General features: G+C 49.9%; 1 protein-coding gene across 3 annotated transcripts in view; it reads right to left on the minus strand.

Moving 5' to 3' along the window:
* Positions 1-16,940, minus strand: part of SLC6A17 (solute carrier family 6 member 17) — a 43,827-nt gene extending 26,887 nt beyond the window's left edge. The window contains exon 1 of one of the 3 annotated variants that reach the window (XM_074936358.1): positions 16,642-16,940. The gene's annotated coding sequence lies outside the window, so the exon portion shown is untranslated. The other 2 variants (XM_074936356.1, XM_074936357.1) reach the window with 2 other exon arrangements.
* Positions 16,941-17,841: the final 901 nt, after the last annotated feature.

Here is a 17,841-nt window from a genome sequence, read left to right on the forward strand (position 1 = left end):
CACGATCCCTGCTCTCCTCCAGTGTCCCCCATTCCCTGGCCAGCACCTTCCACATCCTGCTTGGGTTAGAGCCAAGGATGGGCACTGAAAATATTGTCCAAGACAAGAAAAGGCATCAGCTGTGTTCGTGTGATAACGGCAACAGCCAGAGTTCTCTCTCTCTGCTGATGTTATCAGAGCAATTGAAATAGCCAGGAAGCCTGTAGCTAATTCTTCCAAGGCAGTTTTACAGCAGAGAATGTCTACAGATCATCGGCAGGGCGTACAGAGGCATCGATTGTGCCTTCCCCTTCGCATTGCAAAGCTGCTGCAGCTTATCATAGGACCACATCCTCAGCTACTGCGAATCAGCACAGTCCCGTTGACTTGGACGGTACTCCAGCGATCGACATCCGCTGGGAATCTGGCCCATAACGTTTCAAAGATCTATGGCGTCGGCTTCGTTTGAAAGTGTTTCTTAATTAAAATGACGAGGGGGAAAGATTTTTCAAAGCAGTTTTCACCAGTGTATTTCCAGGACAGTAAAGGCTGTCCGGTGTAATTGTACTATTACAGGGAACTCCGTCGTTTGAACGAACCTGTATTCAGCAGACCTCATGTTCTGCGTTGCACAGGGACCTGACCCCATACTGGGCATACAGGGAAGACGGAGAAACATAGAACCGGATACTTTCTTATTTGCATGACGAGAGCGTCTAGAAGCCCCGGCCAGGATCAGAGCCCATTGTGCTAGGTGCTGCACGGACACAAAGGGGGAGACAGGCCCTGCCCCCAGAAGCTCACAGTCCAAATAGACAAGGCAGACAAGAGGCAGAGAGAGAGTGGAAGTGACGTGTCCAAGGTCACCCAGCAGGTCAGCGACAAAGCCCGGAATAGCACCCAGGGCTCGAGTCTCACTCCAGTGCCTTAGCCAGAAGCAGAGCTAGGTTTTGCAGCTAGGGGTGGCGATGGGTCTGATAGTGTGGCTGATGTGATTAGACCCTATGATGGTGTCCCCTGAATAGATATGTAGCCTAATCACATCATAGGGCCTAATCACATCAGCCACACTATCAGAGGCTCGTTCGCCTGCACATCTACCAATGTGATATATGCCATCATGTGCCAGCAATGCCCCTCTGCCATGTACATTGGTCAAACTGGACAGTCTCTACGTAAAAGAATAAATGGACACAAATCAGATGTCAAGAATTATAACATTCAAAAACCAGTCGGAGAACACTTCAATCTCTCTGGTCACTCGATTACAGACCTAAAAGTGGCAATTCTTCAATAAAAAATCTTCAAAAACAGACTCAAATGAGAGACTGCTGAATTGGAATTAATTAGATCCATGCATGTCATAGAATCATAGAAGATTAGGGTTGGAAGAGACCTCAGGAGGTCATCTCGTCCAACCCCCTGCTCAAAACAGGACCAATACCAACTAAATCATCCGAGCCAGGGCTTTGTCAAGCCGGGATTTAAAAACCTTTAAGGATAGAGATTCCACCACCTCCCTAGGGAACCCATTCCAGTGCTTCACCACCCTCCTAGTGAAACAGTGTTTCCTAATATCCAACCTAGCCCTCCCCCACTGCACTTACAAATGCTGATTTGAGGGTGGAGGCTGACAGCTCGTAACCCCCACGTCATAACCTCACGACCTCCAGTTTGAGAATCCCAGATCTGACCTCTTGTCCAGCACAGGTCATTTCCCCCAGTTACCCCTGTACTGAGCCCAGTACTTGTGTTTGGCTAAAGCATCTCTTCCAGAAAGACATCCAAGCTTGGTCTGGAGATATTAGGAGATGGAAATTCCACCTGGGGAGCTTATTCCAATGGTTAATCACCCCCACTGTTAAAAATCTGTGCTTTGTTTCCAGATGGATTTTGTCTGATTCAGCATCCAGCCGCTGGTTCTTTCTCACTGTACTATCCAGCTCCCCTGCCGGCATAACTGGGTCAGGCAGCAACCCCTCTGGGCGGGCACAGTTAAAAATCAGGGCCTCCTTCCCCTGGGTGACATAACCAACCTCCAGTTCAGTTCCTGTGTGCGGCTCCTGCTCTTCCTGAGCATGCACTGTACAATGAGCAGGTCCCTTTAAAAGTGGGCCATGAAGTAAGGTCATTGGCTCATAGAGCAATCAGGGATTTGTAGCAGCCTCCATGCTACTGAGTCCGCAGAAAGATTTAATCAGAGCAATCAGCAATGCATTAGACCCGACTTACAATTCATTACCCAACAACTGGGGGTGGGGGGATCAGACACGAACCTGGACGTACAGCCTGCTGTATTTCTCATAAGCCGGGACAACGGCTGGCAAAATGAACAGCCCAAGCTCCTGCCGGGCTGTTAAAATCCAAAAATAAGATGGCAAATAACCCCCGAGGGAGGTCTAGCAAAGAGGCTACTCGATGGGGCAGTAAGAGATCTGGGTTCTAATCCTAGCTCTGTCACTGACTCTCTGTGTGAAGTCGGGCAAGTTACTTTGGGGCAGATTTTAAAGGTGTTTTGGTGCCTACCTTTAAAAAGTGAGACCTGTCCTCACTCTGTGCCTCAGTTTCCCCCCCCCCTCAAATTTTGTCTGGCTTATCTATTTAGACTATAAACTCTCCAGTGCAGGGCCTGTCTCTTACTATTTGTGTATATGGTGTCTAGCACAATGCTCTTAGTTGGGGCCTTCAGGTTCTACTGTAACACCATTCAGAATAAGCCTGGGACATGCAGCTAATTCTTTGTGTGAACACGGGATGACACAGATATGCCTGTGAGATTAGAAGGCGATGCAGAAGAAACAGCTTTACTGCCCTGCTGGTGGGAATGAGGGACTGGTTAGCTCCCGGTAGACAGTAAATAACGCCCACCAGAACATTGGGTGACCTCAGCAGAGAGTCTCAGGGTTGAACGGGTATGGGCTACCTCTGCCCTGGTTTTGCCAGGGCCTCCATCACTGTAGTATCTGGGCACCGCTCACTCATTAATGAGAGAGATCTAGGCCAAGATTTTCCAGAGTGACCTTGGGGGGATGGGGGGGGTCTCAGCCTGAGACATCGAACGGCGCCTGGTTTTCTGAGGGCAGACACTCAGCACTGTCTGAAAACCAGGCCCCTTTGACGTGTCTCAAGTCAGGCACCCAAAATCACCAGGTCCTTGGGAAAATCTTGGCCGAGGTGACTTGCTTGAGGTCACACAAGCCAGGCTTGGAGCCTAGATCTCCTGAGTCCCAGCTCAGTGCCTTAACTGCAAGCCCATCCATCTTACAACACTGCTCAAGGACTGAGAGGAAAGGATTGTTGGTCCGACTCCGGTTGCTATCGGGCAGCGAAGTGTCCACCCCTCACAAACACCATCACACCACCTGGGATCCCTACCAAAGAGACCAAAGACTGGGCGGCCCAGGGTTTCTGACCCTTCTTCTCACCCTCTGGAGGATGGTTCCCTCCAGGCAGGGCTGAGGCACATGGGCAGGAGCGGGAGGAAGCTTGTACTGCTGGGGCTCCATGTTCTGTGGATAAACGGGGGGGTTGATTCTCCAGAGCTGTTAACCTGGCCCCTTTCACAAGTGCTAAATGATCCATCACATCAGTCTTGCAAAACTTGGACGTCACCTGTTCCTTTCAATGAGCCTTTCGATACACCTGCTGCTGTCTCATTTCTATGGTGTCCCCCTCTCTTTAGGAATTCAAGGCAGGAACTACTAGGATTTTTCCCTCCCCTCCTCTTTCCTGCTGCTTCATTCACAAGCAATTTGGAGATAGAAATTCTGGGAAACTCCTTCTACCAGCCCTCCAATCAGAGCCATGCCCTGGAGCCTTGGCAGTTGCTGCCTGAAATTGACAGCCAGGAAAGCTACCCGTTTCTTGGATTGGTTTCTGCCATCTGGCCATGGCGAGGAAAAATAATCAGAAGAGCTCTGTGGTCTGCCGGGTAACTCACACAAATATAAGTGAATGTTCTTATCAGCTGCATGCCCCAGAAAGTGATGCCATTAAACAAAGAGGGACAAATCCACCGACTTTAGCTTAGTTACTCCAGGGACATTTGGCCCAGAGTTTTCAAGTGATCACCTCCCAGGGCTGTGCAACTTCAGAGAACCTGGTGAACCTGGGTGCCTCAGGTAGGCTGCTTAGTTCTACATCCGGATGCCACACCAGGGCGCCAATTGGTGAAGCTGGGTGCCCTAAATTATACTCTATAGCTCTGCTATGCTGCTTTGTTGCTGCAAAGCAACCGTAAACCCAGCTTTGAGGATTTCCCGGCATATTCCCTCATGCGAGAGAACCCTCCGTAAGGGCAGGGCCACCACAGAAGCTCCTGAGTCATCCCCCAGTTCTGGCCCATGGCTCAGAGGACACAGCTGATAGAAAGGGACGGTCTCTATGCCTAGTGGATAGAGCACCAAACTGGTACTTAACAGACCTGTGTTCCATTCCTGGCTCTGCCACTGGCCTGTTGGGTGACCTTGAGCAAGTCACCTCCCCTCTCTGTGCCTCAGTTTCTCCATCTGTCAAATGGAGATAATGAGACTGATCTTCTTTGTCAAGCGCTTTGAGATCTGCTGATGAAAAGTGCTAGATAAGAGTATTATCATTATTTATTATGCCCTGGTGATCCCTAGGCATCCAAATAGCCCCTTCAGGGTATAAGAGACACAAGGTGGGTGAGGTAATCTCTTTTATTGGACCAACTTCTGTTGGTGAAAGAGACACAGTTTCGAGTTACACAGTGACCTGAAGAAGAGCTCTGTGTAGCTCAAAAACTTGTCTCTTTCACCAACAGAAGTTGGTCCAGTAAGAGAGATTACCTCACCCACCTTGTCTCACTAATGTCCTGGGACCAACACAGTTACAAGAACACTGCAAACAAGCTTCAGGCTATAGGCAGCTGGAATAAGTTAGAGCAGCCTTTGGGCTGTTCTGAAACACGCGGGGCATGGAGAGAAGAGTGCTTGATCTGGCAGTTGGCAGATCCCGGAATCAAATGCGAGAAAAGATAGCATAAAACCCCTCCCTGCCTGGGCAGCGGCAGAAAGGCAGAACTCCAAGCCCTGGATGTATGGTGGGGTCCACCATCGTATTGTTCTATGCACGAAGCTCCCCACACTGCTGCTTGCTGCCACTCCCATCCCCTCCTTACCTTGCCCCGTCTTTCGGGCTCAGATACAGTCACATAAAACAAAGCCTGTTGAGATCAATGGAAAGATACCGAAGGATTTCACTGGGCTTTAGAATCAGGCTCCTATCTATTCTTTCAATGCTGTAGATAGAGGAAATGTTTCTACCTGACCCTGTGTCAATCATGCCCTGAAGCCTAAGGGTTCATGGCACTCGTCTCAGCATAGGATGCTCCTTTTGCAGGCAATTTTTCAGCTGTAGTAACTGCCATGGGGTTGAGAGATATTGGCATGAATGGCGCGTTATTATACAATTAAACTATTGTATTAATCTTGACAGAATATTTAAACGGCTTCACGGTATCATTTTAGGAGACTCCTGATCCACCAGAGCCTAGAGATCTGACACTGTAGCCTAGCAACGGATGCAGAGTGCAGCTTAAAATAGCTTTTCTAATAGAAGCAGGAACAGAGCCGGTGAACTGTGAGCTTTCTTAAGGGGGAGAAATAATGAGGTGAAAGGAAACAAAACTGTCGGAAAATTGCTCCTTGCCAAGGGCCTATTTCCCCACCGTGCTGCTCTTTAACCCTTTCAGCAAGTCTTTGGCAGCTCTTCAGGAGTTCGGCCACTGTCTGACCTGTCGTCCTCGGCTTCTAAGTCATCATGGGTCAAATGATGAGATCTTTGCTCCGCCCTCAGTCAGGGAAAATCGGTGCCATTTTCAGTGGACATTTGTCTAAATAAAGAGACGTTTGCCTGAAAACTACGTAATGACTTCCTATTAAAATATATGACATGGTTCTCCTTTCACTCACCCTGATGCAAATGAGGAGCGACTCCATTGGGCCAACTTACTCCCTCGCTCATGCCAGTGTAAATCAGGAGCAACGCCACTGAAATCAATCGAGTTACACTGGTGTAAGCAAGAGGAGAATCAGACCTGTGAAGTAGAAAGGACTGACCAGGAAGTCATACAGGAGTGGATGGTAGTGCTGTCCTTGGTGCTGAAATGTGCCCATGGGCTCCAGCGTTAGCTGCAGAACAGTGAGGGAGCCTGAAAAGTGAGATCCTTTCATACAGGGCTAACCAAATTTTGCCTGACTGAATGGCCCGTTGGGAGAACCCTGAGGGCAGCATCTAACCCACACAGATTTCAGCCATCCTCCTCTTGAACATGAAATTCCCCAGCTCTTTTCTTCCAGTCTTGCCATATTAGACTAGAAGCACTTCTGGGTGGCACTGCTTTCCGATTTTAAAAACGGGTGTCATAAATCAGGGGCCTGGATCTGATTTCACCCACGCCAGTGTAAATCAGAAAGAGCTGTATTAAAGTCAACATGGCTACGTGGGCCAAATTCTCCGCTCAGTTACACTACTGCAACCCCACGGACATCAAGGGAGCATAGCAGAGAAGAGAATTTGGCCAAACACCATTGTGAGATCAGGATCAGGCCTAAGGTGCACCCCATCCATTCCCAGCATGCTCAGCATCCCAAAGGGCCAGATCCAAGGCCTATTGATGCCAGCCGGATCCTTTCCATTGACTCTAGGCTCAAAGACCAGACTCCCTTAATTTGAAAGTGCATTTCAATTCCAGCATTGCCACTACTGTTGATTGAAAAGGGATTTAATCAAAAATTCATCTTCCGAAACAAACAAACAAACAGATAAAGACAAGTCTGATCAGCTGACAAACATGAGCCTTTCTGTTCTGATTTGCTATAGAAAGCCCACGTTACTGACAGATGGGGACTTTGTTTACTCAGGCCTTGCAGCATCAATTTTCTTAAAATGTGCACAGTTCTCTCTCTTTAGAAGAAAGATGAGGGCATTTCTAGCTCTCGGGTTGCAGTAATCGCACTTGAATTGCTCAGTGCTTGCTGCATATTTGCAATAATATTTCACACGTAACGGTTGTGCTGGTTTTTCTGTCATCTGCCTGTGGAAATGGACCTATTTGGAGACAGGACAGTAGAATTCCCTGTGGCAAGGCTGAGAGAATTTGCCAGCTAAAGGTGGTTCCGGGGGCATGGGCAGAATCCCTAAAGGACTCATCAGAGAGCATATTCTCATTGCATATCCATGTCACATGATTAAAGATTGCTGGGCCAGATCCATCAATAGTGTAACCTCACTGAAGTAGATGGAATTATGCTTGGGATGAATTTGCATGTGTGTCATATAGGCCCACCTAGCTTTGTCCCTTGGATCTGCTCTATCCACGTGAGCCTGCTAACTTACTTGTTGCTTAGTATTGTTAGACACCTGTACTGTTCGATATTATGCGCACCCAGTTATATGTAGTGGCTGCCTTTGTGCTGATAGTTTTACTCCAATAAATTGTGCATGGTGCTGGAGCTGAAAAAAGCATTTTTACCATCCAGAAATATAGATAATGGAACAATGTGTAACTCCTATTGTATACCCCTCTCTAGTATCCTCCTTGCAAAAGGAGCAGCCTGGAGTCCAATTCCCATTGGAAGACCATAGGAATTGGCACCTACCTCCCATTTGTGCCTTTGAAAATCTCCCTCCAGGACTGTAAAGAAAGCATAGCTATGCAAATAATGTAGCCCACAATATATGTATATTCAAACAGGAACACAGGGGCCATCATGCCAGAACAGACCCGAGGGGCCTGTATCTCATCTCTAGCAGTGACCAGTATCAAATGCTTCGGAGGAAGGTGGAAGAAACCCTGCAGAAGCAGTGATGGGATCCTCTGTCCCCAGGAAAAGTGTCTTCCTAACCCTAATATCCAAGGTCTGACTAAAGCCTCCAAGCAAAGAAATTCAGAACATAAAAGTGAAGATAGGGTCAGCAGTGACTTTGGGAACATGGCACCTTCTCACTCAAGGGATCTGCTCCCTGATGGGATTCAGTCTATTCCAATGGTTCTCAATCAAGAAACCCTTTTCTGCACCATGCCCCCTCCTGGAGCCCCTCTCATCTAGCTGGGATGTAGCCAGGACCCCCTCCCATTTAGTGATATGGGAAGGGCAGGGTGGTGGCTACTTATTGGCAACTGTTCATGACCCGCAATTTGAGACCTTCCACTCCAGAGTCAAATCTGCTGACTTTATGTGACAAATATTAGTCTCTATTCATTCCTTTTCACTCCTGCCAACCCTGCTAGAGTGTGAGAGTGAGTGGAGAGTGAGCAACAGCCTACTCGGGCTCGTGCATCATTAACACCATTGTTAACTGTTCTCTGATTGCAGAATCTGTGTTGCTAGCGAACGACATAGGAGCTGGAAAGAAATTCAGCTTGACTGTCAGAGTCCAGCTGGGCCTCTGAAGGCCTAGCAGTTAGAAAAGTGACCTTATTTCTAATAATAACTTTCAGTAGGAGTTAGGCAACTAACTACCTTTGAGGATCTGGACCATAGAGCTTAAGCGGTGCATCGATATTATGCTGGGCCTCCAAACAGGGGTGAATTTCACCCTCTGTGAGTACGTTTGGTATAGAGTTAAATAACATGAGCCATTTTCATAGTTACCGCCCAGAACGGACCTGTCTTTTAAGAAACTGAAATCCCACCTTCAACCAGGAAATTGCAGTATAGGGGCCTGATCCAAAACCCATTGAAAAACTCCCACTGACTTCACGGGGGTTGGATCAGGCCCTAAAGGCACAGGATGCAGGGTTGGCTGGTGTCTGAGGACTCCTGGGGTACCTAGGTGCTGACGGCGAGCAGGAGCAGCTTACACTGTCCTAGCTCTATGGACAGCCAGAGGGTCCCAGTATCTATGGGTATGTCTACCCTGCCACTAAATACCCACAGAGTCAGCTGATTCGGGATTACAGGCCTCGGGCTAAGGGGCGGTTTAACTGAGGCGTAGACGTCCAGGCTAAGGCTGGAGTCTGAGCTCTCGGACCTTCCCCCAGCACGGAGTTCCAGATCCCAGGCTCCGGCCTGAGCATCTACACTGCAATTAAACAGCCCCTTAGCCCGGTCCAGCTGCGGGTGTTTGACTGCAGTGTAGACATACCCAATGGGACCCACTCTGGTGCCTTCCATCCGCCTGAAATGCGAACGTTTACAATGGAACGTGCTCCCCAAAGTAGCTGCCCAAGGACTAGAGGCTTCTGGGCAAGGCACTAAGGGCTTTGAACTGTTCTCACAACACTGACGCCGCGTGTACCAGTTTAACGAGCCCCATTAAGCCAGGCTTCCTGCTCGGTTATGAATTGTTTAGTAGACGAGGGAGTTGCTGTGCTGCGTGTTGCCTCCCTGGGTTTCTCAGGGCAGTCGCCAGAGATCTATGTAATGTTGGCTCAGCGTTCTGACAACAGCCGCATGTTGGGATGGGCCACTGCCTGATGGGATAATGCGGCCCACCTGGCATGGGAGGCGGCACGCATTACAGCAGCCCCTCCGACCTGCGCATGGGCGAGTTATTGGAAACAAATTAAAACCTTGGGCCCGGAAAACTCCTGTGGCATTGCTGTGGAGTAGGCCACTTTTCTCCAAACCCCTTCCAGACCCTTCTGCTTCAGCATGCTACTAATAATGCTGAGCCCCTTATCCACTGCAGATCTCCAAAGCATTTTACAAAGGAAAGTATCACAGGCCCCACTCTACATGTGGGAAAACTGAGGCATGGAGGAAGGTCACACGGTGAATTTGTGGCAGAGCTGGGAATGACATCGAGGTTGCGTGACTCCCAGGCTACTGCCTTGCCCCTCGAACCACCTGCCCACCCCATGCCGCCTCCTCTCCTCAGCCCACCTTGCCCCAGTGGCAGCCTCGTTCCTCCCAGGTTCCAGAAGCCTCAGAGATGACCAGGGAGAGGACATCTGTCCCTGGGGGGTATCCTGCCTCTGCCAGGCAAAGTGTTCAGCTAACGAGGCCTAGAAATCCAGCATGCCTGTGCACCCGTAGAAAGGAGTCTTGTAACCAGCTGTGCACTGACAATCGCTAGCATTTGAATAAGCCCATGGTGTGTTCCCAGACAGCCGCTCGGGGCAAGAGATATTTCAAAATAGGAGAAGAATAACTACATTTAGCACCTATCATCAGTATGGACAGGGCCCCCAGCATCACAGTACCTCTGCTTAATGTATTTCTATTCCCAGCACCCCAGGGAGATACAGCATGGCTATTATCCCCACTGTCCAGAGGGGGGAAACTGAGGCACAGAGATACCAAGGGACCCACCCATGGTCACACAGGGAGCCAGTGACAGAGCTGGGGTTTGAACTCAGGTCTTCCGCATCCCAGGTTAGCACTCTAACAACTGGACCATCCTTCCTCTCTTACCCAGCCCCCTCTTCAAAACTCTATATGGACACGTATGGATTCACCCTCCCAGCGCCCCTGTGAGCTTGGCAAGCCAGAGTCATTATTCCCACTTGGCAGATGGAGGAAACAGAGGCCCAGAGACCCGCTCAATGTTACAGAGAGGAGCCAGCATCAGAGCTGAGCTTAGATTGTAGGAGTTTGATAGGAATTGAACAAGGAGTCGAGGAATTAGACTCATGAAAGTTCCAGGAGTGTGTGGCCCCTGTTAGGGAACCAACCCTGGAGCTCTTTACTCAGCCCACACTCAGGCAAAACTCTCATTGACTATAATGGGGGTTTGCCTGAATAAGAGGCTGATTAAAAACTTCTGGGCACAGTCACCTTCTCCTAAATGAAAACCAGCTGGAGGAAGCAAAGGGGGAGGAAATCGCTGTGAGACATCTCCCCCCGCGTTGTTTTTGTCATGGGTTCCCCCTCCGCAGAGCAGACTGCAGGGGATCTGCACAGATTCTGGGGATCAGTGGAAAGCCAGACCCATTGGCATGGAAGGCCCCACACTTCAGCTTCATGTCCCACTCCACTCTGCTTCCTAGTGGCACGGCTCCATTGCGTGTGCCCATAACTCAGATCAGTCACTGACCTTATTCGGAAGGGAGGCAAGCCATTTTTCAAGATCAGGAAGAACTGAGCGACACAATTTTTTGCCAGGCAGATTTCCTTTGGGGCCCACTGGGCTTTGACTCTGCCTCTTTAAGCCTGTGACTCCTGCTGGGCACAAGCCAGCATGCGAACTTGTTCCCAGCTCGCTCGGAGAATGATAGGCACTGCCAGAAAATGTCAGCCCCAAGCTAGGCTGAAGGGAAACAGATCAAAGCAGCAAAAGGCATTTTTAATAAGGACATTAGGGCCTGATCCTTTGGCGCTTTGCCATTGAGTTGCACGGCTGCAGGTTCAGGCCCTAAACGCTGATTGAATGGGTTTATCAAGGTTTAAAGAGGAAGCCATTGATGCAGGGGGGAGTTTTAATTGGCCTTGCTCCCTTTGTACCAAGGGGCTACATTTCCAGAATGTCGGCCTCCTTTTTGGCACCTGCCAAAATGTGCATTTTATGCTCCCAGATGCTATAGGAATGGGCAGCAACGTAAAACCCAAAGCTAGATTTTTGCGTCCAAGTTGAACTCTAGGTGCAAATGTGAGTGGTTGCCCCTCTACTGATTGTGCACGAAGATGGGCTGGTCAGAGATGCAAATGCTTAGACTTGTGCCCACCATTTATGGTGCAGGGACATGTGCTCGCGTGGCGTGTATACCCACAAAAAGAGAAGCCAGGCCTCCGCTCTTTGACAAAATGTCCCCCTTATGTCTTATAGCGACTACTGCCCACATCTGTCCTCTCTCGCTTCACCGTGCGGAGCTGTCCGGTGCCTCTCCTTGTGATACCAGAGTCTGGCTTCTCAGCCGGCATAAATAAAATGAATGCAGTGGTGATAAGCTAATTTATATCAGTGGAGTCTCTGGCCCCAGGATATTTGATGCACTAAGAAACAGCTTTTATTTTTCAGAATTTCCCATTGCAACGCTGAGTGCCTCGAGCACCTTTCCTCAGAGGATCTCAAAGAGTGGGGTACGTGCTATTGGAAATACCCACGTTCATTTCCTTCGCTCCCCGTACAAATGTTGCTAGGGGATAGGAAACATTCACATACTAACAGTCCCATTCTCTACTGGGGAAACTGAGGCACAGAGCAGTGAGGTGACTTGCTCAGGGTCATGCAGTGAGTCAGGGACAGGGTAGAGAAGAGACCCCAGGAGGCCTGACTCCTCACAGACCTCTGCTGTAATCGCTAAACCACGTTCATTTGGCTCCCAGATGAATGCTGTGCAGCTCCAGGGTTCAACTCTCCAAAGGCTGGATCCAGAGGCCAGAAGGTGACCATGAAAACCCAAGAGTCACTTTTTCAAGGCAACAGGAAAGGGAAGATCAAGGACACAAGGGACCAGGGAGTGTCCGCACTGGGTAAGGCCCCGGTTATCTGTGGTGGATATGGGCCCCACTCCCTCCTTATCCACCCCAGCTCTCCCTATCTATTGTTTGTACTGCAGCAGCTCCTAGAGGCTCCAACCAAGATCAGCGCCGCATTGTGCCAGGTGCTGGGCAGGCGCAAGAGAAGAGAGAGTACCTGCCCCGAAGAGCTTCCGCTCTAAATAGAGGAGAGAAAGGGTGACTGACCCCAGTTTCACAGATGGGAAATTGAAGCAAAGAGATTAAATCAATGTTGTCAGGAGCCTAAATATCTTTGAGGAGCTGGGCCTGAATGACTTGTGCAAGGTCACACAGAGAGTCTATGGCAGCGTAGCAAACTGAACCTCAGTTCCACGAATGCTAACCACAAGCTCTGCCTCCCTCTCAAAAAGCAAACACTATGGGCTAGGTCATGAGACTAGCACTGCAGAGTCATGTGTTCAAGTCCCAGCTGTGCCACAGACTCAGCGGGTGACCTTGGGCAAATCACTTAATCTACCCGGTGCCGTAGCTTCCCAGCCATGGAATGCAGCTAATCCTTCCTTTCCTCATGGGGGAGGGGAGGTCACGAGGACAAAATCCATTGCTGATTCGAAGGTGCCCAGATACTACAGTGATGAGAGCTAGATGGGGGCATTGTGCACACACAGGTACAGGGGATTGTTGCATCCAGACTGCACCATGCGGTCCCGAGAGGAGAATTTCGCCCGGATTGTGGAAGTGAATCATCTCCTGGCACTGCTTTTACTGCACGTCCCCTGGTCTCCTCTCTCTCAGAGCAACCGTGTGTACAATCCAAGCCACCTCACTTCTCCAGCCAGACAACGAGAAAGGCTGCTGCTCTCAGGGATGCCAGGCTCCAGATCTGAGCTTCCTTCCTAGCTGGCCCTGTTGGAACACTTTGCCAGGTGGACTCATTAGGGTTTCTCCCCTCACCCCCAGACCATCTGTGCTAATTAGTTACATTTAACCACAGGACAACAAAAATGACACACCGACTTCTAGTGTGACTCAATCGAAACAAATGGCGGGCACACTCTGTCCCCCATTGCGGGGTGAGTGTGTTAGTTGATTTACACTGACTCACCAGGAAAGCCAGGGCTCCAGGCAGGCTTGCCAGCTTTAGCAGTGGCAGGGGATGGCTTAGCTACCATCAGGTGCACCTCAGCCACTTGGCTGAAACTGGGAGCTCAAATCTCAAGAGGAACAAACCATCCTTCCGAGATGGATCAGCTGTGTACCTGGTGGGCAGGTGGGGTTTCCAAAGAGAATTAGGCACTCAGAGCCTGATTCTTTCTTGCCCAGTCACTTGCCCCAGGGCAGAGGGGGGATAAAATGTTACCATTCTGATTGGATAGCAGCTTACATTCACTTTGCCCTGAGGCATCCGACCTTCATATACACGACAGGCCTATAAATACCTGGAGAGATTTAAACAATGAAATCCTGTGTACTCTGTGTGGATGTTACTAATGATGCTATGGCACTTTAGCTAACAGTCGGGGCTTGGTCAGCAAAACCTTCCCACATGCTTTGAGTTCCTGCTCCACCAACCAGGTGGCTGCATTTCATTGCATATGCCCTGATTTGGGATGCAAGGTGCTACCATGTAAAATAATATTCTTAGCTCTTTACCAAGAGTCCATTGAATAAAGTCCCCAGGAGCGCAGAAGGGGCAGTTATAAAGGAGTATCTCAATGTTTAACATCCCATAACAACATTCGGAGAAGGGGAATTTTCATACTTCATGAGTCAGGAAGCGTCTGGACAAGTTTAATCATCTGATTTGATCTTCTTTCTTCTCGCATTTGGTAATATGCAAACATACATCAGCTGCAACAATGTGACACTGAATTTGAAGCCAGTTAGAGCCAATGATCATATGATTCCTTGCACACTGCAAGCTTTATTATACTCACAAGATGATATTTTTCCAGCTGGAGCAGAGGAGCGCTCCCTCCCCAGTTAACAGCACTAACTTCAGATTAATGAACCTGCCCTGACAGCAAACTCCTCCTGGAAAAGTGCATGTGAACGGAGTTCTAACACAGCTGATGCACCTCAAATCACAGCTTCCTCATTTCAGATCATCTTCACCTATTGTAACACAATGAACCTCTTCATGTGTAAACAGTAATGGCCAGACTGATCTAACTCACACTGGAGTAATTTCAGAGCATCTCCACTGAACTCAATAGAATTACCGCGGATTTACACAGGTCTACCTGATTGTAATAGGCCAGATTCTGACCTTACAACGGGTTTACATTGATGTGACCCCGGTGGAGCAAATTCTCCTCTCAGACTGGTATAAGTCTAGAATGACCCTGGAGTTAATGGTATATTCCAGATTTACACCAGGAAAGGTGAAAGCAGCCTTTGGGCTACTGACATCAGTGAAGCTGCTCCTGATTTACACTGGAGCATGGATGATCAGAACCAGGCCCAGCAGTTTGGTCTCCTTTCAGTCAATGACCTTACAGTTCTCAGAGACTTTAAGGCCAGAAGGGACCAAAATGATCATCCGGTCTGACCTCCTGCACATCGCAGGCCACAGAGCCTCATCCACCCACTCCTGTAATAGACCCAGTTAAACCAGAGTCCAGCACCTATTCACACCATGTTCCACGAGATACTTTCCAAGCCACACCTAAGCCAAGTGATTTTTTAAATCACAGAACCATAGAAACGTAGGACTGGAAGGAACTTTGAGAGGATATTAAGTCCAGCCCCCTGGGCCAAGGAAGGATCAAATAAACCTAGATCATCCCTGACATCCACCCTGCTCTTAAAAACCTCCAATAAAGGGGATTCCACAACCTCCCTTGGAAGCCTTCAACTGCCTTTATAGTTAGAAAGGTTTTCCTAAAATCTAACCTAAATCTCCCTTGCTGCAGATTACATCCGTTACTTCTTGAATTTCTACTTTCACCATGTCAGTGTAAACTCAAATGCTCATCTCTCTCACCAACAGAAGCTGGTCCAATACATGATACCACCTCACCTGCCTTAGCCACTCCCAACTGTCAATTCCCGGACCCAGGTGGGTTAGCCGGGGTGTGGAAGCAAGCATCAGATCTTCAGCTTTTAAGCAGGGCCGCGCTCTTCAGCGGGTGCAAGCCATTGTAGCTTAACCCAAGGCAATGGCGCTCTGCTGATTTACAGCAGCTGAGGATCTGGCCCAGGATGTGAGACCCAGAGGAACATGTGTCCTTGGGAGTGCCCAGTGATTTACTGAAAAGCACAAATGCAGGAGGGGAAATGAGCCATCCCTGCACCTCCTGGCATCTTTAATCCGACGAACACACACATATTACTGCCAATTTTCTGGCCCCCCTCCCCAATAAGACTCCTGCTCTGATTGCACAGCATGCATATAAATAACTAAATACAACTCAGGGGCTGGAAATTAAATATTCATTATGGTAGTGTGTGCTTTCTGCCTGCCTTCTCAATGTTACAGTCAAGGTCACACTGGCAAGCCTGGAGCCTGTATGTCGTTCAGCAGAGGCATTTAGGAATTTGCAGGGTTGTTTCCTGATGCTGGGTTGTGGATTCCACTCAGACCCACCAGAGGTACCAGCCAGCTTGCCCCAGCTACTGCAAAAAAGATTTACTCTTTTACATCACTCTTTCTTTCTGACTTTTTCAACCATTCCTTCCTGGGTAACTGCTCAGAGCCTTGTCCTTTGTGGATATTTTTAGATTCCAGCTGACCCTTATTTCCTTTCTCTCCCTCCCCACCCCCTTAAACCAGCCCCTCCCTGATTTCCTTCTCCCCAAAGAGGTCAGATCCCCACTTCAGCACCGTAGCCTAGCAACTGGGGTGGAGGCGGGTTGTAATGGTGGAATAAAAGAGGCGATCGCCTGTCTGAAGGGATGCTCCCTGGGAAGGGGGGAGAGGAAACCCACCGAGGGGAAGTTGCGGCGATACAGGTCATTGTAAGAGACAAAAGCCCTGGCACTTACTGATCTTCTAGTATAAGGAGGAAGTGAGTCTTACCTCTCTCCCTCGGATGCTGCCCAGCTGTTGGGGGGTGAGCAGAGAGCCCCTCCGGGATGCGGGCAGGCGATCAGAGTGGGAGATCTTAGCTGGGCTCTCCCACGCCCCGGCGCCCACACTGGCCCAGCACCGGTGCAATTGACCAGCCCCTGAGCTTGGAAACTGACCTGCAGCGCGGCGCGTTCTGACGCACGGAGGAACTCCCCAGACCTCGGCGCGGGGCTTGGACCCAACCTCACTCCTCCCGGGGCGGCAGCCGGTCCACGCTGTTACCTTCCCCGCTGCAGGAAGCTGGACGGCTCCGGTCCGCGGTGGCTCGGTGGAAAGTGCGAGCAGATCCCGCTCCGCTCTGCTCAGCCCGCGTGGAGACACCGCCACATCCCCGCCTCCGCTCCGCGGATGCTCAGTGCCCTGTGCAAGGTCGGTCACATCCCCCTGGGTCTCAGAGCCACTTGCCGGAGAGCCAGCTACCTCTCTGCCTGCGCCCGGATCTGCTCCTGCCCCGAGACGACCAGCCACAGGCTGGGCGAGCGCTGCTTTCTCTCTCCAGGAAAGGGGGGACACAATCTTTTAGCGGGGAGGGGGTGACGCAGGCTTGAGTCACTTGGAGATGCACGTCAGTGAGAAGCGCTGGGCTAGCGGACAAGATCGGCTGAGAAGGGGGCTGGAGACACCAGAGCGTGGGAGCGAAATCCACCCTTCTGGGATCAGGGAGGGGTCCCGCTGGAGCTCTGTGGCTTGTTCATATATACCCCCCCCCCCGGGTCCAAAACGATTTGGCTGGGCTGTTGCACAAGAACATGAATTTGCAGGGCCAGAGCTCTGAGCCGGGTATCCTGCCTTCAGCGGAGGTCAACGCCTGATGCTTCCCAGAAAGGCAGAACCTTCCCCTCCTGCAGCGAGCCAGTGCGGCAGCTTTGCACATGGAGCCCTTCCTGATCACTGTGGGAACAAACAGTTTCTGCCCTGAAACATCAGACTAGATTGCCACTAGCTTGTCATGACGACAATGTTGCGGGGCTCCAGGGCCTTTTACCTGAAAATAACCAGGTGCTTTAGGAACCTCACTGAACTCAGAGTCATGGAGTTTAAGGCCAGAAGGAGCGCAGGATCATCTGGTCTGACCTGCTGTATATCACAGGCCACCAACACCACCCAGCAGCTGCACAGCGCTCCTGGGAGGCAAGTTATTATTCGCATACCCAAATGGGGAAACTGAGGCACGAACAGGGAACGCAAGCTGGGAATAGAACTCAGGGACAAAATCTATTCTCAGGAATATCAATGTAAACCTTGCCTTGAAAGTCGATGGAGTTAGGGCATGGATCCAAAGCTAATGGGCTTTGAATCCAGACCCAACCCTGCATTTATACCGGTCCCATGGCAGAATTTGACACCACATCTCCTGACTTCCGCAAGGGCCCTCTACCTCAGCTACAGGTGTCCATACAGATCACAAAGTTATCCAGGTAA

Source organism: Natator depressus, chromosome 21 (genome assembly GCF_965152275.1).
Source record: "Natator depressus isolate rNatDep1 chromosome 21, rNatDep2.hap1, whole genome shotgun sequence".
NCBI classification, from domain to species: domain Eukaryota; kingdom Metazoa; phylum Chordata; order Testudines; family Cheloniidae; genus Natator; species Natator depressus.